This window comes from Pseudonaja textilis, chromosome 2 (assembly GCF_049901715.1).
Source record: "Pseudonaja textilis isolate UNSWEBS1 chromosome 2, rPseTex1.2, whole genome shotgun sequence".
In the NCBI taxonomy this organism is placed as follows: domain Eukaryota; kingdom Metazoa; phylum Chordata; class Lepidosauria; order Squamata; family Elapidae; genus Pseudonaja; species Pseudonaja textilis.
Genome location: NC_141991.1, coordinates 201,082,003 through 201,099,561, shown reverse-complemented (window position 1 = coordinate 201,099,561; position 17,559 = coordinate 201,082,003).

The window sequence follows — 17,559 nt, the reverse complement described above, 5'->3', positions numbered from 1 at the left end:
AAAAGAGTAATGGGAATCATAGAAAACATTAAACAATAGCAAACAAAATTACAATACAGTGAGTTATTGATCTTAAGGCACACTGTAACTAGTTGGTTGACCAAGTAAAGAAATGGATCTTTGGTTGCCTAGATAGATATTAGTTAATTTTTGTAGATTCAGGACTAAGGGAATAACAGGTATGTCTTTATCATTTCTTAAAGAAGCTAGGCTCATCTCTTTTAATAGGATTAAGAATATTCTTGTAACTCTACTACTGCTGTGAACTTTGTATTACCCCAACATTGCAGGGTCATAACTGCATTGTTACCATCAAGGTGTTAATTTGCTAAATTGCAGACTTGTGAGTTTACTGGCAAGGCCAAGGTTATTGAGTAGATAAGCCATATGAAATGTACACAGTATTTATGAAAGCTCCCCCAACCCAATTAGCTGAGCATGCAGGAGCCCTTCAGGTATTCAGGGAAGAAGCTTAACATATCAGAAAGCTTTGTTCCTGGTAGTCCTTTCAGCTCTTCCAGCAAAAGTCTTTTCCAGCAAAGGTGTTTTATTATGAGCATCTAGACAGGAATTCTGAAATCATCTTTCCAGGTAGTATCAAGCAAAACTAAGAGCCAATATAGTGGAGCACCTCTTTAATATGTACTGTGCAGTATCCATTGAAAAGTGGCTTAAGATATCAGTGCACTCCTGGTTCTTAATAAGAACAAACATCTGCTTCCCATGTATGCAGTGTGTTTCCAATATATTGTGGATTTGAATTGGGGCTTTACCAACCTTGTAATTTCCAATAAAGGTGTTCAAGTATAGGAATCAACTCCATGAAAATCAGTGAGAGACCCCCACTAGCCCCTGCAGTTATCTCATTGGGTCGTTATTGCTTTTACAAAAGCAATTGACAGTCATAATGAAGCAAAGGAGATCTGGTTTAAGCTGTGTGTTTGCTGTGTGCCTCTTTTCTAATCTCATTTCATTTGACCTCGAAATTCAGAGCACCTGCTATGCCTTGCAAAAAAAACAGACCTCGGCACATGGGATAACTTGTGGACTCATTATTTCAGAAGCTGTTCAACCCAGTGGTACTTAAGAAAAGCAGTATTTGTCTTCTGAGTATTCAAACTATATGAAGGGCTGGATTTAAAGTCCCTGTAGACATGCAGCTCTTCTGCAAATGATTGCAGAATTTCAACTCCATCTATAGAATAAAGATTTATATTGATAATACTTACAGAATAATTATGCCTACATTTGTAAAGTAACTGTTACGGTGGAGTAAGGACATTGTCTTGTCTTCATTTCCGGATCTTTAAAAACTACTGTCAAAATTACCTGAAAATCAGGGAGAACCATCCAGATTTAATGGCTATAATGTGTTAGACATGATAATAGAACTCAAAAAATATGTGGAACACGGTGGTGCAGATAAGCACTATGTGGTAGAGATTTTGAGATCAAGAAGACACTAGCAGCTGTATTGAGTAGGCATGTATTGAGTAGATCCAAATACACCCAATTTCCAAAACAAATGATGGGAAGAAAACCCACACTAAAATCTGTTGCTGAAACCCATTATTATTATTTTTTAAAGCCATGTAAGTAATTTAAAGCATCAGACAAATTTCAGCCCCCAGAAAGCTGTAATTAAACTGAACCATGGTACACCCCTGCAAAGAGATGCAACAATGCGTCAGGAGCTCCAACTGTGAAAAGTACAGACTTTTGATGTATGTTTTTTTTTTTAAAGAAAGCTTTTTAAAAAGGAACCACCAACCTTGTTCAATTCATTTGTCCTGATTTTTAAATTAGATCCATGGAGTACATGAGAATGAGAAAGACTTGGTGAATTTCTGTGGGAAATGGCACCACCTCAAAAAGATCCAAGATCTGGTTTCCACATGGTTGACTTATTGCAAATGGATGAATCATCCATTTGAAATGCCTTGATAAGTAGCTGCAGGAACTCTCAGATCTGTTCCCCGCTCCAAGAAATATCCAAAACTGGCAGTATTTATTTATTTAGTTAATGTATTTATAAGACCACCCAATTCAAACATTGTGATTCCAGGCAGCAAAAGCTAATAATAAATCAAAAATATCCACATAGCTTTGAAAAACATATCCGATACCTAAAACACATAATGGCAACCAAACAACATAATGGAACCAAAGGGGAGTCTATGCAACTGGATCCAAACATATGGGGGACAATTCAGTTCTTAACAGCTTCCTAAAAGCAGATAGAGTAGGGGCATATTATATATGGCAGCACTGTCAAACCCGCAGCCCATGAGCCAGATGTGTTACGTGATGGCCATGCCCACACCTTGTTTAGGGAAGAGGGGAAAAGTGATATGTCACATGATGCCATCATGACGAGGCAAGTTTGACATCTCTGATATATGGGGTAGGGCAGGGCAGGGGTAGGATTCTACCGGTTCGAACTGGTTTGTGTGAACCGGTTGTTAAATTTGCATCTGGTTTGCCAAACTGGTATTTGAACCGACCGACTGCCCCATTCACCCAGCCCTGCCCCTCCCAGGAGTCGCCACACAGCCCATTTTCAATGCAGGTAAGCGTAGGGTCTGTGTGGAGGCTCTGAGAGGGGGAAAAATGGGCCTTTCAGAAGTATTAGAAGTCCAAAAATGGTCTGTTTCCAGTTTCTGGAGGGCCTCCAGAGCCTGGGGGAGGCCATTTTTGCCCTCCCAGAGGCCCGAGGTAAGCCTCCGGACCCTTGGGAAAGCAAAAAATAGCCCTCCCAGAATTACCAGAAGTCCAGAAATGTGCCTATGAGTCCAGAAATGATGGGAGTTTGACACCCCTGGGGCAGGGAGAGAGAAGATCATTCCAGAACACAGGTTAACCCTGAACTGACATATAAAGTTTGGACAATAATTGCGACCTGCAAATGAGCCTGTTTTCTGTGTTTCTTGCAGAATTGTTCACTTTTCTTTTTATACAATATCAGTCAGAGGAAAAACATGCAAATTTGTTTCTACCAGGATTCCAGGAATACTTTTTTTAAATCCCCATGGAAGCCTTAACGATAGTTTTACTCAAAATGTTTTTAAGCATTTATTGCCACAACACCAAGGAGATTAGCTGGTGTGCGAAATATAAAGCACAGTAAACAAAATCACACAGAACGCTATAAACAGTAAAAACAGTCATTCTGGCACTCTTAGGTTTTCTAATCACCTTTGAAGCCTGTCCAAAAGACTCAAGTTTCCACTAGCCTCTGGGACACCATTTGAATGAAAACTATACAGCTTGGGGAGTAAGTAAACTCCGATCGAGTATATCTGCAGCAAGTACAACCCCCTCCCCATTGCATTTCATAATAATACAACACCCTTCTGCAGACATTCCCTGATCATCCAGGGAAATACAAGTAATTTTATAGAGTAAATGCTTGGCCAGATGATCATTATTGACACTAATTGGATCTTCTGGCCTGTCCTTCCCTAAGTAGGATTATGAATTCTAAATAATGCAGCTAGCCTACATTCTGCAGGTACAATAACCCCATAGAAATCATTTGAACTCATATCTGCATCTTGTCCTACTCTCTTCTCCTTTTTCCTGGGCCACTCTGTGAATCTCTTCACTTGCTTCATCTCCTGGGTGTCCCTAGAAAACCAAAGATCAAGAAAGGACCAGGATTGGCAAGTAATAAGAAGCTGCTCAAGAGGAATAGTGTAGTGCTAAAGTCACTTCCAGATTTTAAGGATGGCTGATGTGCCATTCAATAGAATTATCCTTTGAATGTCATCTGGAAAATCTTTGAATGTCTCAGGCACCTGAAAAAAGGTGTCTGTATTGCAGAATCTAATCGCTCCCATCAGTGGTGGGATTCAATTTTCTTTACTACAGGTTCTGTGGGCGTGGCTTGGTGGGCGTGGCAGAGACAGGATACTGTAAAATCTCCTGTTAGAGGTGATATTTGCCAGTTCTCCAAACTTCTGCTACCGGTTCTCCAGAACTGGTCAGAACCTGCTGAACCTGCCAGAACCTCTGGCTCTGATCTACTTTCATGAGGTAGAAATCTTCTCATGAAAAAGGACTGGTGGAAATTTCCCTAACACTAGATTATTCCCCATTGGCTGTAGGGCCCAAAGTGTAACCAGCTCTATGCACTCTGCATATAAGGGACAAGCCAATGGCTCTCATTGTTGCTGTGAATAAGTCAGCCTCCTTTGACCCAGAAATGCAGATTTACAATCATCCAGAACTAAGAGTATGGATGAATCCTTAACCACCCTGCAATTAGACTGAGTAGCTTGGGAAGGGAAACTGTTATGCAATTAGGAAGATGGTACAATAGAAAACCCCTGGTTTCCCTTAAGCCCTACATTGCAAACATGGATTCATGTTTGGCTACTTGCAGAACAGTGATTTTCACAACTGCCACAATGCAAAAATGCTGCTCCATTTCTCTTACCATGGAAACGTTAAGGATAGCTTCATGTGAATTATTTTAAGCATTCACTGGCACACTACCAAGAAGTTTCTTTTCCTAGGAGCAAGCCTTCCATGGTAATAATGCAATTGCAGGAAAATATAGATTTTGTTTAAGAAGTAGCAGATAGTGCTATATGTATGTTCTTTTGCATTCTAAAGCACCTTTCTGCCTTCTGATACAAAGCCTAAACGCAGACTACATGTAAAAACTGCAAAAGCCTTTGTGTTGTCAAAAGTGATATGGCTGGAAGCCATGCCATGCTGCCACCTCCATGCAAAGACAGCATATTCCCGTTAAGAATATGTTTGTCATTATCTTGTGATCAAGAGACATTAGGTTGGGACTGATAGATGCATGATAGCCAGTTTAATATAGTGGTTAAAGCATTAGGCCTGAAACTGAGTACTAGTCCCGCCTTGGACACAAAGCCAGCTGGGTCACTTCAGGACAGCAACCTCTCTCAGCCCTAAGAAGAAAACAAGAGAAATCCTTCTAAGAAAACTCTCTCCCTCCCTCCCTCCCTCCCTCCCTCTCCTTCCCTCTGTCCCTCCCCTCCCTCTCCCTGTCCCTTTCTCTCTCTCTCTCTATCACACACACACACACACACACAGATGTATGCATGCATGCCTTTGAACTCTGCCTCAGTGTGTTTGAAGTTTAGTGCAATAAGGGCACCTGTAAATGAGCTTCTAATATAACATCTGAATGACCATAGAGTGCAACAAAGAATTGGGTTGACAGAATGGGAGGGTTGCAAGAGGACAGCTATCCACCAGCTGTGATGAATAATGGCTTTCAATCAGTGAGAGCCCACTCAAGCAGCCCTTTGCTACGTGCACCGAAATATTTTAGAGTCTAGAGTCTGTTTAAGAATCATATCTGGATAATGAAGCAATTCTTAATCCAAGCAAGTGCCCAAGTGCAGCTTTGGCTCAGCATCAGACCAATCAACTGCTGTTGACCATCTGAATTTTGTTGTGGCAACAGCTTAAACCTACAGCTCCGTTTCTCTGCTATATATACCATGCCAAGTGTGTTCCCTCCTCCCCTTTTGATCCTGCTTGCTTCAGTACTTGCACTCAGCTAAACTTTGGACTATTTTTCAAGCCATGCAATTTCTTGTACAACTTGCCAAATATAGAGATGACACAATACTGTGGCCAGCATAGCAAGATGGAAGTTGTCATTTGTGCATACAAAGATTCTTGAAAGATACAAAGATAGCACACTTGCCTATATTGGCTGACAGACACACTGCAGACTTTTTTTTCTTTTTTCCTACACACAAAAGTCTGCTAAGCAGATTAAAGTTTGTATAAGTTGGAGATAACAAGTCACTCTGCAAATATGTTCAACTATCCCTCATCCCAACCTGTTTGCCTGATTTGTTGAGGCTGATCAGAGTGGGAATGTCAAACATTAAGAGATTGTCGATCTCCTTCCTTACTTTTTAAGACAGACAGGTGGTCCTGGAAATAAAAAATTAAGGAAGTTGACATAAGTAGTATAAATGATACATTTGGGAAGAGTGGCACATTTTCTATTTATTAGAATTTTCTCTTTCTCTTTTATTGCTTGGAGATTTTCTCCCTTGGGCACCTAAAAGATTTCATGCTGGATTGGCTATTCATTTCTCCTATAAATCTGAATTGCAAAAAATTTAATGTAGAATTTAAATACATTCAGAATCCTTTGCCATGTCAAAGCAAGGGAGATGCATCTACATTAAAACCAAAAGCCTCCCAGAGTTGCTTTGAAACAAGACGGGTGGCAAATACTGTAAATTCAATAAACAAAAATAAATAAGAATTGGCAGAAGCCGACAATCAGCTGAATAAGATTTTTCTACCTGTTCTGAAAACTGATTCTTTGTTTTTGTTGTCTGGCAAACAGCTGACCACATTACTTCATTTCAGTTATGCCCAGGGCCGCTTTTACAAGTTTGCTGTATAAACTTCATTCAACTGCTCATCAAAGAAAGGTATTGCTGTCCTTCATGTAAATACATGAGCATTCATTTTTGCATTCTAGGATTTGCTCCATCTTGCATCACTCTCTAGATGCAATTTACAAGCAGATTGTATTTATTTTAAATTTAATAAATAAATCATAACTGAACAATTAGTGATAAAAGAAAAATGTGATGAGAGAAATTAGGGAGAGATTGCCAGAAAATGCCAGGTACAGGTAGCCCTCAAGTTATGACTACAGTTATGTTGCTAAGTGAAACATTTGTAAAGTGAGTTTGGCACCTTTTTATGACCTTTCTTGCCACAGCTGTTAAGTGAATCACTGCATCTGTTAAGTTTGTAACACTGTTGTTAAATGAATCTGGCTTCCCCATTGACTTTTCTTATCAGAAAGTCACAACAGGTGATCACATGACCCCAGGACATTGCAACCATCATAAATATGAACCAGTTGCCTAGCATCTGAATTTTGATCATGTGATCAAAACGGTTGTAAGTGTGAAAATTGGTCGTAAGTCACTTTTTTCAATGTCGTCGTAGCTTTGAATGCTCACTAAATGAACTGTTGTAAATTGAGGGCTACCTGTGCTGAATCAGTGAGAGCATAGTAACCTAAAGTTGTTTCTGTTCTGTGTTGATTCTGGCTTAACATTCAGCCATTTTAAGAAAAACTCCTCCTGAGATATTTTAGTGTTGCCTTCTAAAGGATTCAAAACAGACACCCATTGGAAAAATTCCCCTACTGTTTGCTGTCCCAACTTTTCACTCCTGAATTGAAATTCCCAATTGCTTTCTATAGGTGGGGTTTTACTGGACATATATGCATGTGTGTACTTCGTGGTTGTTTGATATGCAGAACACCTTTATTTAAAACCTAGCAGAGTTCCCAAATTTTGGAAACTGAAGAAAAATCCTTCTACCTCTAGAGTAGAAGATGAAACAGCGTACAAGTAGACAGTGGACTACTATCTGTGTGTGTGTTCTTACTAAAAATGTTGAGAGGAAAAGGAGGTAGCCCAGGGAAAGAAAAATATTCTTCAAAAAAAAGGCTGCATCACATATTCTTGAAAACATTTGGACAGTACGTTCCTATCCCTTTTAATAATCCATCAAACTGCAAGAGTGTGTTTTTTAGAACACAATAAAGCACAGAAGACAAAATACTTGAGCCAGCACAAGTCTCCCACTTCCAAAGGAATAATGCACCTTATGAACAAACTGAAGTCACTAGGGGAAAACTCTTGAATCTGGCCATAGTCAACTTCAGGGGTCGGATTCAACCGGTGTTACTGCCGGTTTGGTGATTACATTTTGTGCTGCGCGCGTGTGTGTAAAAAAACCTTAAGCTATGCCACCCAGACAGCTGAAAAGTGCTGCACACAAGTGCACAGCATTTGAAAAGCCTTTTTTTCCCCTGCTTTTTCAACCTTACCTGCGCAAAGTAGCTGAGGTTGAAAAAGCAGGAAATAAAGGACAGGTAAGAGCCCAGGCAGGTGGGTGGGCCAAACAGCAGCAAACACAGAAACGGTTTGGTGCCTGCTGCTCTTTAGACCTACCGGTTCTTTAGAACCAGGCAGAACTGGTAGCATTCCACCCCTGGTCAACTTCCTGGAAAAGTTTGAACAGCAGGCACTGGATGCACAACGCTCCTAAAACCATCATCTTGGTTCGAATATGTAGGCTGGCTCTCACAGTAGCCTTTCAAGACTGCCAGATCCTTGTTGCAAGTACTACGGTGAGCCAGTTAACCTCTGTCTTGTACCTATGTGTTTGGTTTTAGAACCTCATATTTCTCACCATTGAACAATATGTTGTTGGATAGGGCCAGGGGTCGGATTCTACCGATTTGGACTGGTTTGAGCGAACCCCTTGCTCCAGGGGTGCGATTCAAATTTTTTAACAACCGGTTCTGTGGCCGTGGTTTAGTTGTTGGGCATGGCTTGGTGTCATGTGACTGGGTGGACGTGGCTTGGTGGTCATGTTATTGGCTAGGTGTGGCCAACTCAATATTACTACATCAAGGCACGCATCTCCTCACCTGGCCTCTCATGACTGTGGGGATGCTGAAATAGTCATAAGTGTGAAAAATGGTCATAAGTCACTTTTTTCAGAGCCATTGTAACTTTGAATGGTCACTCCACACAAGCAAAGTACCAGCAAAGAAAGGAAAAAAACTCTAGAGAAGTTCCTGAGACAGGAAGTCCAGTCCTGCCAAGAATGTAATAAGGGTTAATGGAGAGGCAGTTTCTGTAAGCAACACCAGAATGTTTCCTTCCTGCCTTCCTTACAGGATTAGGCCAGTAATTTCTTCTAACAACCTGTTCTCCAAACTGCTTAGAATGTTAACAACCGGTTCTAGCGAATAGGTGCAAACTGGTAGAATCCTACCCCTGCCTTGCTTCGAAGATCAGCTGGCAGAGAACTGGTTTTAGAGCACAGTTGATTCACATAGCAAAGAAGTTTGATGCACCACAGCTGTTTTATTCACAGGGATTGTGCTGTCTAGATAATTTAGAGTTAATGGGATTTGGGATAGTTACTTAGGAATTGTGAGCTGTACCCTTAAGGGAATGCATCATGGTAAATGTAGTTAAAGGTATCCTGGGAAAAGTAGTCCATGTCACATGACCACATCTGTAATCCTGATTGGTCACTATGTTTACCCTTGTTGGGTTGGGGGAGGCTCCCTCACTCTTGCCTGAAACCACCATACTATACCATGCTTTAATCATCATGGGGTTGAGAACTTTTTATCTTTCTACACTACAAGACAGATATGCAAAGGATTGGACATTAAGAAGAACTTCACCACAAATGTGAATTATGAGGATACCTGATGAACCAATAAAAAAAACTTTGTTAGGGATGTTTTGTGGAGTTACTCTGTCTGCTTTATACCATCCAGAGAATAATAAGCAGAATGAGGGACTGCTATAGAAGGTAAGTATTAGAGCTTTTTAAACATGAAGTGCATGCGCGGAGCACATGATCACTGAACCGGTTGTTGATTCCTTTCCATTCCTTTCCATTAGAAACTGTTGGTGGCCTGAATTACAACAGGCATCAGAATATGCCATGTAGGTGGCATATTTTTTATGTTTTATTTTATTTATTTATTAAATTTGTTTGCCACCCATCTTGCTATAAGAGAATCCTAGGCCACTTATAACATCAAAACTGGAAGCTCCTGCAAAACAGAGAAGACTAAATGAGTGGGCAAGAAGATCCCTTATTTTGGGAATGGGAGGTGAGTGGGAGAACAGCGTGTTCAAATAAATATTATTAAAAATGTAGATTCTGTCTCAGATCTCTCCACTGTCTTGTATCCAGGCATGTAACCTGTACTTTACTTTCAACACTCACTCATGTGAAATGAATATTTTGAGGGTGGCCGAAGGAAAGCACCACGTTGCTGATCTTGTCCAAACTTAGAAACCAAGCAGGATCAGGCCTGGTTAGTACTTGAATAGAAATTTCTACAGAATTCCAACATTCCTGAAAAATTGAAAAGCAACTAGAAAAGGTTAATTGCAAACAACTTCCTTATGGTTGCTGAGATATGTATGTATCTAGGGTCTGCCGCAAAGGGGAAACTGGGATTTGATTGAAAAAATAGAAAACAAGAAACCATTTGGATTTCTGGAAAGATCTTCAATATTAATAGACTTTAGTAATATAATTTCTCATTCAATTAATACCTAATATGAAGTTAATTTGAGTCTAATGCTCACTTTTTCCTCTTCCCTGCACCAAAATGGCCCTCTTTCCTCTCCTTTTTCAAGAGCCTATTAGATGTTTATCCTAATGTCACAGTTTTGGGGTGCAAAGCCCACTTTTTTTCACGTGGATCAGGATGTTACATAACCACCCAAGAAAGGCAGTGCCTGCTGATGAAATCAGCATAAGCCTGCAAAGATTACTGAATGCCTCAAAGTAGGTAGGAGGAATGAAGCTCAAATTGATAGCATCTTTATGACTGTCAACCACATCTTTTCTGAAACTATTTCATAAATACCATGTCTTCCCCTGTGCCAACAATTTGGGATTGGTACTCATGCCATTTTCCCATATTACAACTTATCCAACAATTTAAGTTTCCTCTGCTATAAATAAACAGGCCTATAAACTAAAGACAACGTTTTATGTAGACGAATAATAAAAAAATTCTTTGCTTTTAAAAAACGGGGGATTGATTTGGAACTGGGAGGGAGGACTAAATTTTATCCTGATCTTCAGAAGAAGAAAAACATGCTGCAGAATGTTTTATCACAGTTATTGAGTCAGCGTATTTCGGGGGGGGAACAGACATATGTAGTGCAATGCAGTTATTAATAGACTGTGCAGAATTGCAATATGCTTTTTTAAATTTTTTAGTTTTATGGAAGTTTGGAAACAGCACCAGTCTCCAAATAAGGAGACTAAATATAGACCCTGAGCTTTGGCCAACCTAAAACTCTGGCAATAGTAAGCAAAATCATATTTTAAAATCTCCACTGGTGCTATCTTGAATTGGAAATTAAAACTGATGTTGAAGAAATACAGCCCAACACAAAAGGAAAGTAGTACAACTGAGTAGGAAGGTGAGAAACCTCAGCTTTAGATTCATGTGGTTATTTTCCTTTAATCATGGATTTTATTTGGTAACCTAGTGAGATATCCTTCTGTCACCATGTTCTTTGTTTTTTTAAAATTAGCTAAAACATTTATACCAGTATACAAAATTCTGTCTGCTTGTAACATTCAATTGGCTGAAACAATGCATCATAGGGTAACAATTTTTGAAGCTAGGTATCTCAAATATATTACCTTAAAGAATAATCTAGGACCCAAGACTCCTGTAGAATTGAAATGTCAAGGAAATTTGGGTCCGTTTTATTCCAAAGTTCTGGCCATTGCAGCATCCTTGCAGCCATGTGATATAGATACTCTTCTAAGGTGATGATGGGACCACCCAACATTAAAAACACACACACACACACAGAAAGAGAGAGAGAGAGAGAGAAAATCAGTCTAATTGTGCTACATGACTGTGATTTGCAAAACTTCCTGCCAGTTTCCCACACCAAAGTCAATGGGGAAGCCTGCAGGAAGTCAGAAGTCACTCCCACTGGGTTTTTTTGCCTGCTCTTGATCATTATGTTTCTCTGTTTAAATAAGGAAGTATCTCTGAAAAGGATGCAAATGGAACATGGGTCATTTAGTATTAATTGTAAGTCTTACCTTAAGATAGGAAAACCTGTAATGCCCTTTCAAATCACAAAATAAATGCTGGCTCTTATTGCAATCAGTTCAAACCAGTAATTCTCAATCTCAGAACCTTTAAGTTATGTAGATTTAGTTCACAGAATCCCCAGCTTCTGGAGAATTATAGGAGGCAAAGACCACACATCTTAAAATTGTCAAGGTTGAGAAACACTGGTTCAAACTATGGGGAATGAAACTTCAGTTGAAAAGGTGCACCAGGCATTAGGACCCAAGGCCGCCAATGTAAAAATAAATAAATAAATAAATAAATGAACTCAAAAGTTTGCTTTGGGGACACAAAAGAGGTGCTGATATGCTGCCTGTGGACTTCCAGACACAGTGTTTGCAGCTCTGGAAGAAGTGGTGTTCTGCAAAGATTTTGCAATATGCTAAGGGCGTCATTCCTGAAATCTGAACTCAAACCAGAGGTGGTATTCAGCAAGTTCTGACCAATTCTGGAGATCCGGTAGTGGAAATTTTGAGTAGTTCAGAGAACTGGCAAATACCACCTCTGACTGGCCTCACCCCCATCTATTCTCTGCCTCCCAGGCCCCAGCTGATCGGCTGGATCTTCTTTTGTTGCCCTGCACAGGAGAACAGAGCTGGAAAGCTGGTTAGTGGGTTGGGGAGGGAATGGGATTTTGCAGTAACCTTCCCCCAGGAGAGGGGACAGAATGGAGATTTTACAGTATCCTTCCCCTGCCATTCCCACCAAGCCATGCCCACCAAGCCACATCAACAGAACTGGTAGTAAAAAAATTTGAATCCCACCACTGACTCAAACCATGTGAAAAAATTGCCCTGGGATTTAAAAATAAAATATATATCCTTGCAAGATACCCCCTCTTTTGCTGAATGTCCCAGTGCTGTGCCTTCACATTCAGAAATTTAAATACCCCTGCTATTTGGAAACAGTGCTGGGCCAAACCCTGCCCTTACTTTTGCAAAACATTGTATTACTTAAGAAAGAAGACTTTTATTTTTTCTTCCTTTTCCTTGAAGCAATGAAAGGATTTAGTAAATGAAATAATTAGGGGTAGGTATGAGATTATGTGAGCATTTTTAAGCATATGAAATGCCAGAGGAGTCTTTCTAACCAGCTATCAATCTGACAGATCCTTCTGAAGCATTTCTGTGGTCACATTGATATGTGATTTCCTAACATAAACCTTTTGTTTTAATTTTCTGTTCTTTTATTGCTTTATGCAGTGCTGGATTTTATCTTATTTATTACATCTGTTTATTTGTATTTGTGTCCTATATCTGTTAGCAGTTGTCAACCCCTGTAATGAAATAGTAGGTCACCTTTAAAAAAAAACCCAATAATAATTATAGTGGAACTGGCCAAACACATATAAAATATTTAATGTGAAAGGTCTTTGGCAGGGTTTTGTAACTGCATCGAGTTTGAGGTTAAGATGTATGGACTTCAGTTCCCGGATTCTGAGAATTAAAAGTACCATTGCTCAGGTCGAGAAATACTAGGGCAGGGGTGGGTTGCTGGGGGTTCGCAGGGGTTTGGGAGAGCCCCTAGCGAAGATTCTGCAGAGTTTTGGAGAACCCCCAAACCCCACTCCTGGCTGGCCCCACCCATCCCACCCCTCCCCTTCCACGAGTCCCATTTTGGATACAGGTAAGTGCAGGTTGCACGCGGAGGCTAGTGGAGGGCAAAAAAATGGTCCTCCCAGAAGTTCAGGAAGGCCAGGAAGGGCTCGTTTCTGGCTTCCATAGAGCCTCCGGAGCCCGGGGAGGGCAAAAATGCTCCCTCTCCCCCGTGGTGCAGGAGGCCTTCTAGGCCATGGCCACGCTCATCCAGGGACCGCAGAGAACCCCCTTGCTAAAATTTTTGAAGCCCACCCCTGATCTAGGGTATTTGCTAAACTTTACACCAACAGTTTACACTTGCATTTACAAAGGACAAAGGAACAGTATCTGTTCTCTCAAAATATTGCTGAACCAGGGATGTTTGGTCTTTATCAAAATGGTTGGAGCTATTAGTATTTAAAATTTCAGTAATATCTGCAGAACCAGAGATTCCCCCATGTAAGTAACTGCCCAGCTCAATTTTGATGTGTGCTTACTGTTTTTGTCTCATGCAAGTCATACAAATTCTGGCCTTGTGTTATAAAGTTAGAATGTTAGACAGTATAATTAATAAATTCTTTTACAAATGCCTTTGGGATCCTACAAAGTGGCCTCCAAAGGCTTGGGAAATGGAGGCAGAGATTTACTTCAAGGTAAACAAACTGTCAAAGAAGGAAAACATGTTTTGATTGATTATGTAAAAGACAGCCAAGAACAAGCATTGATGCAAATTAAAAAATGGAATTTATTGACTGTATAGGAAGCAAAACAGGAATATCAAAATAATGTAAAACATACAAACTAAAGCAATCAAGGCCAGAACTGAAAAATCATCAAGCAATTCAAAGCATACATTGTGCAAAGAAGCAAATGACACACTAGATGATACATTCAGCTCTTGCAAGAAGACCATACAAATTAATTATAAACAATGACATTATACAGTTGTCAAAATAATTCAATATAATTTATACAGGTAGTCCTTGACTTATGACCATAATTGAGCCTAACATTTCTGTTGCTAAATGAAACAGGTGTTAAGTGGGTTTTGTTCCATTTTACAACCTTTCTTCAACAGTTGTTAAATGAATCACTGCAATTAATAGCAATGGCAATAGTACTTAGATTTATATACCACTTCACAGTGCTTTATAACCCTTCTAAGAGGTTTACAGAGTCAGCATATTGCCCCCAACAATCTGGGTCTTCATTTTACTGACTTCAGAAGGATGGAAGACTGAATCAACCTTGAGCTGGTGAAAACTGAACTGTTAAGTTAGTAACCCAGTCACAGAAAGGACACTGTAACTGTCATAAATATGAGTCAATTACCAAGTGTCTGAATTTTAATCACTTGACCAGGGGATGCTGCAACAATCCCAAGTGTGAAAAATAAGTCCCTTTTTCAGTGCCATTATAACTTTGAACGGTCACTCGATGAAAAGTTGTAATTTGAGGACTACCTGTATTGCATTTTATAATTGTAAAATTATCATATGCCAATAATGAAAAATTGGTGGGAGCATATAGTTAAAAATATAATAAAAAAATTAGCAGGGTAAAATATTGTGGGATTTTTAAATAGAAACAGAGGAAGTCCTACCTTCTACTTTCTTATATTTCTTTTGTTTGTTTTTTAATTGCACCTTTAGCTTTTTCTGATCTTTCTTTTTTACTTTTTTTCTGTTTTTATTTAGTTTGTTTTTGTTAAACTGTTAATGAAAATTATACATAAAGGAGACCGGGAAAATAGAAGTGAAATCATCAAGTATGTATTTCTTTCCTTCCCTGTTTCTAGAATGTCATGCTTGTTGCATCAGCCAATAAGAGTTCAATTACTTTACATGAAGTTGCATAAGGCAACAGCCCTGATCCCATTGGATGCAAAACCCTGAACATGCAGCATAAACCCTCTGCTTCTTACTGAATTGAAATGTAAATGTCTTGTGTTTGGGATTTTTTTAAGAAGTCACATGATAAATTATTCATATCTTGGATAAAACTATTCCTTCTCCTTTCATATCATCTCCTGCTTCATCAAAGCATCTTGGTTTCTGCCACAGCTGAAAACTAGCCATTTCACTGGTACAGAGTGCCAGGAAAGGAATTAAACACACTGAGAAACTGGAAGATTTCAGTGCAATAACAGGTTCATAATTCTCCCATAATTCTTTATGACAAGCAAACATGCAAAGAAAATTTCTGGAAGTTTTGTTTTTTTAAGTTCCATCAAACAATTTGATTCTCTTTCAGGAATAGCTATTTCTCCTATAATATTATCAATAGCTACCCCCCCACCCCCACAAAAAAATCTGGTCCCTACCCTGTGAAATCTAAAATAAGAATAACATAAAAGCATATGGCATCTTGTGCTCTATCTTAGATAAAAGTATATTTGTTTTCATGTGTGGTCTTTTTTTGTTGTTGTTTACAAAAAGATGTAGTCTATGGGCAGCCTCAGCATCATGGTGCATTGAAACCAATAATGACTGAGAATAAAAACGAACAAGAATAGAAACTCAAGCGTACCACCAATACATTTTGAAAGGTAGTAACAAAAATGCCCCCAAAGGCAAAATAAAGTCTTTGATTCACAGATGCAGGAATAAAAACATACAATGTGTCTGTGGTAAATAAGTATTCTTAGGACCTGGAAGAGAAGAGATGGCAAAACATGGGTGCAGAGTGAAAAGGGGAGCCAGCCTGGAGTTCCTACATAGCCATGAGAAACCTAAATCTAACTAACATTTTTACTACCGGTTCTGTGGGCGTAGCTTGGTGGGCGTGGTGTGGCTTGGTGGGCGTGGTGTGACTTGATGGGTGTGGCATGGCTTGGTGGGCATGGCAGAGGAAGGATACTGTAAAATCTCTATTCCCATCCCACTCCTGGGGGGATGCAAAATCCCATTCCCGACCCACCCCACTAACCTGCTTTCCAACACTGTTCTCCTGTGCAGGATAACAAAAGAAGACCCAACCAGTAAGCTGGGACTCGGGAGGCAGAGAATAGATGGGGTCAGGGCCAGTCAGATGTGGTATTTGCCGGTTCTCCAAACCTCTCAAAGTTTCTGCTACCGGTTCTCCAGAACTGGTCAGAACCTGCTGAATACCACCTCTGTTCTCTATGCAGTTAAAAGAGTCAGCATATTGCCCCCAACAATCTGTGCCCTCATTTTACTGACCTCGGAAGGATGGAGGCTTAATTGAACCTTCGGGTATGGATCTTGTCTTTCATGCCTGACATAATCTTTGGAACAGTTTCTAATTCCCTGAGATGCCAAGTTGTCACACCTGGATTATGGAAATTCTTTACTGCAACCAAATCATTACAAACCATTCTAACTGGAACTCCATATGGGGGGGTGGGGATTTCCACCTGATTTAATGTATATTCAATTCATTGTATGGATAATTTGAGAAAATGTAGGATTTAATATTTCTATCTTTCATCCTGATTCTTAAATTTAATAATAATTATTGTTATGACAATACAGTGCTGGTAGAACATCTGCCTTGATTACAGGCAGTGAAGTATTGCACAAAGTGGTGTAAGATTTACTCTCACGCCAACAGTAACAGGTAAAATCCACCTTTCCCCACTTTACTTTATAGCATTTAGCAATTTTTTTCCTCTCTGGCTCACTTCCAGCGTCACACTGGGACAAAATTGCTTAAAGTAAATGATATTTTAAGATCATGCAATAATCATCAATCACCTGGGCTTTGGGAAAACCTTTTCTCCCGTTTTCTGTTCTCTACTTCTGGTGTATTATGATCAGAACATAAATAGATCCTTATTGCTGCAATCTTTACCTCATTATTTATCCCTCAGACTTTCCAGTACTATGGCTGTAGAATTAAAATGGAAAGCCATCTGACACTCTCCAAAGAATTCAATTCAAGAAACACAAAAAGACAAACAACCATTTCCAGTATCAAAAGAGAATAAACATATGGCATATTTCCGTCTGTAGTCACATTCACATTCTGTTTTTCTGCAGATCTGGTGCAAAGTTCATCCATAACCAGATTACTCCCAGATTGCACTATGCTGTGATGTTTTGTATGGATGTATGAAGTTACTCAATCCACAAATTCAGTTGGCATTTGCAAATCCAAGATTTCAAGACTATCAACATCCAGTAAATGCTTGTTTTAAAAACTGACAAGTATGAAGGAAGAAACTATATGTCAAGCACGGACTCTGCCTAACTGAATAGTTTTGTTTCATAAGCTTCTGCAAGAACAGCTGGGTTCATATGGCACATTTATCCATACTAACTTAATCATGATTTGTAGAAC